Raw genomic sequence first — 4,428 nt, 5'->3', positions numbered from 1 at the left:
GAGGAGAGGGAAGAAAAACAGTGAAAGGCAAAAGGGAAGAAGAAGTAGAAGGAAATGGATTAGAAGAGAAGGAAGGATAAAGAGAGAGTTTAAAAGGAGACTAAAGAAGAAAAACGTAGGAGGAGAGAGAAATGGAAGGAGGGAGAGGCAAAGTGGATGAGGATGAAAAGGAGGAGTCAGGAGAGGCTCTGGACCTGGGCGGGGAGGCACATGTGCATATCTTTGCCACATATTCCTGAATAGGGCAGAGTGAAGCACGGTCCTGTTACATTACATGTAGCTATATTAGCAAAACAAATATCACTGCAAGTGCACCAACAATTATATTTCACCTCAGCAGTGCAGTGTTGACCACCAAATGTAAACACCCACAAAACAGTGCTGCTACATCACTTTAACTTGCAACTCATCTGCAGCTAGAAAACAATGACTGTAGTCATTTATTTGGATGACATTCTGCTCACACTGCTCTATGCAAAGTTCTCCATGATACTGTATGTCTTGGTCAAATCTATTGGCTTTATAATGTTCAAATGTGGAAAAGTCCAATCTATGACTTTATGGTAATGAAGGAGGGACTGCTGTGCTGCTAGCCAGGGTGTGCTCTTTTGTTTGACAACGATGCAGAACCAAAAAATAATCCAGTTTCTTCAGTTTTGAAACTTCGTATTCCAATGCTTGCACCCCCAACACTCTGCCAGTGACTTATACTAACATTAACCATAACTACTACCTGCCTAAACCTAACCTTACCACAACCTTAAACCAAGTTCTCGCCCTAAATTTCAATGATTTACATGGTGGGGGTAACACAAGGAAGGCCGAGTCCTCACAGCACAAGTGTCTAAACAGGTTTTGGTCCCCATAATGTCAGTAATACCAGGTGAACACACACACACCTACAGCTACACCTCCATCTACCCATCTTATCCCACAGACTCCTGAATTGAGACCCAGCCCAGTAAATGGGGGAGATAGTGTGCATAAAGGAGGGGGTGAAGGGTGGGGGTGTGTTGACAAGTACCCTCCCATTTCCCCTAGCCCCCTCCTCCCCCTGCCTGCCGCCATGCTGATAGGCCCCTAATGAGCCATAATGACAGGTAATCAACCTTATAATGATGATGACAGAGAGAGAGATGGGGAGAGACAGTAAGAGGTCACAGAGATGAGATGACAGAAAGAAAGGTAGATATTAGAGAAAAAAAAGACAACTGGCAAGACAAAGGATGAACAAACAGGAACAGAGGAAAGAAAAGACAGCAGAGTGACCTATTCCTACCACAATACCTCACTAAGTTATCAAATACTGGGAATGGCATAACTGCAGGTTTCTGTGGAAACTGTGGGGCACTCGTGCATGTGCACATACTGACACATACATTCCACATGCTGCAAGAAAATTAAATGTCTGTAGACCTAAACTACAGACATTAATCTTCCAGAATGAGAAGAAAGGATGTAAAGAAAGGTGGAGTGGAGCAGGTTTGAACAGAGGTCAGAGCGATAAATTAAAAGTTCCTACTAATGCAGAAATAGGAGAAAAGTCTGTTTCCTGTATTGAAGAGACAAGAGAAGGATTGTAGTATATTCTTAGATAATTATGTCACTGTACTGTTACATGTTAACACAAAATAACTATCTGGCAAAAATGACATAGTACTTGTAACAGGAGGACAGTCTCGTAACTTCGTTGTTTCACAGTTGACACTTTGATAAAGACATACATAGCTGGTTGAAATATATTTTTGTTTTATCAAGCCTTGTAAGTTTCTTGCCCTTAAACAGTTCACAGACTGCATCAAGAATATGAGGACTGACAAAGGGGAAATCCCAGGTATGACTGCAACATTACTGGATGGCTGTGGAGAGAGTGTTCCCGGACTCAGCACACGACCTTGGAGGACTCCCAAAGAGGTTCAGACAGCAATCCCTCAGTCCTGATATCCTCATCATGACTGGGAAAGCCATTTATGAGTTTCGGCTCCACGAGAACAATGCCATAGAGTTAGTCTCAAAGGAAAAAATTATTCGCACAATCACTTCCCTTGACCAAATCAATGAATTCCCTTTTCCTAAAAAAAAAAAAAAGATAATATCTGAAAGGTTGGATTTAGTACAGTTCTACATGCATCACTTACACTGTACAAGTTGTAATCAGCTTTAAGTATGACCACTTACTTTAAATGCTTACGCACTGACAATCACAAAGCCTAATATGGGATAACAAAAACTGATTTGAAAAGAAAGCATGTAGGGGGATTTTTAGTGCAGTGGAATGACTTTAACTCTAAATATGACACATGCAATAGCCAGAACTCACAAGGCCTGCAATCAGATTAAGTTACCACCTGTCTGGATAAAAGCAAATGGGCCAGTATGTATTTTCTTACATATTTAAGTTGTTAGGTCTGTTTAAAATAAGACCTTCAGTGAGTTTGCAAAAGAATGTGTCACTGTTTTAAGTGGTTGATGCTCAATGTGGTGCTGTATTATGGAGTCAAAATTCTTTCATTATATTATTAATAATGTATGTGTTGTAGTGTTACATTACAACCAAAATTACCTAAATTTGGAGGGATTATGGCACTTGGAGGTAGAAGATGGACAGAGGGACTGAAGACATCTGGTAAAGCAAGTCTGCTGTCAGTCAAATTCATTATTAGAAAATTCTGCAAAACCCCAGATCGCATTCAGTGCCAACATTTTTTAAAATTTTGCTTTCCACAAAATTTGTGCATGACAACTATGGTACAGTTAAGGCTAGAGAACAACTGTGAATTTGGTGACTAAAACTATGATTATACTGTGGCTGGACATCAGAAATACACAGAGAGTGAGGCCAAAATCAGCCTTGCATTAAAACAACACAAGGGACATCACCGGTGGGGTCGTGTTGCTTCAGGTACCACTGAGACATGATATATGATCCAAGAAGTCTAGTTGGAGTAACAGATTAATGCGTTTAAAGGCTTAACAGATGCCAGAAGACTGCACAAAGGTTAAACTCCGGCAGGATTTAACAACTCTGGAAAGTTGTCACAAGATCAAGAAGTAAAGAGCTGAAACATAGCGTTCACATTAAACAGTAATTCTCCAGAAATGTTTGCTTCAGTGTATACATTTGATTTGCTGCAGCAACTCGCCACACTGAGCATTGCAGATGTAGAGCGCGTTGTGGGTGGGTCTGAACGATGCCTCAGGTGTGAAATTGACCAATATGGGCATTATTCCTTTGGATCCTGGGCTGGACCGAGAGAAGGCTTTGATCAGGTTATTTGGCTGGGGTACCAGTCACATAGAACGACAGTGAGTCATAAATCCATCTGATATATTTCATACAAAAACAACACCTGGTGAAATACAGTAATGACCCTATGTGGCTGTGAAAAAACTTCAAGCTTGCTGATTGGAAACATGTCATCTCCTCTTCAATGGTTCTTTGTCACCATAAAGCTGAGAAAACCATCTGACTTTGTGCTTCTCCTTACAGCACTTTAATAGTTCTGTGGTGGTACAAGCCTAAAGAAACATTTTCAGGTACTATAAAGCATTTTCTGGTTAAGAGTGCAGGAAGCCGGTACGAGGCAGGTTTTACAGCTGGATGATGGATTCTGGTGAAGTAAACATGGTGGTGTCATCATCATTATAAGGTTGGAAAAATGAGGGTCATGCAAGAATAGCAGGCAGACGGACAGCGTCAGCAACTCTATTCAAAAGCTGACTGACACATGGAAAAGGAGGAAAGATGAAGAGAGAGAGAAAAAAGGGGAGGAAGAGAAGGAGGCACTACTGGTAAACACTAGGAAGCTAGGGAGAGAAGAAAAAGAGGACGAGGAGGAAAGTGGAAGTGAGGAAGAGAAAAAAGGAAGTTGGGAACATGAAAGCATAGAGGGAGAGGGAGAGAGATAAATACACAGGGTTAGTAAAGTTGAGACAAAAAGAGGAATGAATGAGAGGGATGTAGAGAAGGAGGAGCATCAGACAGAAAACAGGAGCAGGAGGAGAAGATGAGGTGAGGAAGAAAAGGACAAAGTAAGAGTGTCAGGAAGGACATAAGAGGGAGAGAGAAACCAAAGAAGAATGATGGTGAGGAGTTGCTGGAAGACTAAAGATGAAAAAGAAATGAAAAAGTGAGACATGAGGAATATTTATGAGCGGGGAGGATGAGTAGGAAGAGTATGAGAGATGAGAGAGGAGGAGAAGGCGAAGTGAGAAGTAGGACAAAGCAGTAGCAGTTAGAAAAAGGAAAAGAAACACAAGGAGTGAGAGAAGAGCAGAAGTGGGAGGAAAAGAGAAAAGCAGGAGGAGGAGGAGGTGGTGTTCAGCTTGGCTGCTACTCAATGATACGTTCCGTTAGATATCACACTGATGACTTCATGGTGTTGTTCTTAAATGGATTGAATAATATTTTTCTGGTAGGAGTTTTTC

The 4,428-nt window shown here is 41.3% G+C and overlaps 1 protein-coding gene across 2 annotated transcripts in view; it reads right to left on the bottom strand.

Annotated features, from left to right (window-relative positions):
- Window positions 1-4,428, bottom strand: part of bbs9 (Bardet-Biedl syndrome 9) — a 169,688-nt gene that overhangs the window by 72,399 nt on the left and 92,861 nt on the right. The gene's annotated exons all lie outside the window — the stretch shown is intronic.

The sequence above is a fragment of the Monopterus albus genome, unplaced genomic scaffold (assembly GCF_001952655.1).
Source record: "Monopterus albus unplaced genomic scaffold, M_albus_1.0 scaffold166.1, whole genome shotgun sequence".
In the NCBI taxonomy this organism is placed as follows: domain Eukaryota; kingdom Metazoa; phylum Chordata; class Actinopteri; order Synbranchiformes; family Synbranchidae; genus Monopterus; species Monopterus albus.
The sequence above is the reverse complement of the archived record's forward strand: the minus strand, read 5'-3'. Positions and strand labels throughout refer to the sequence as shown.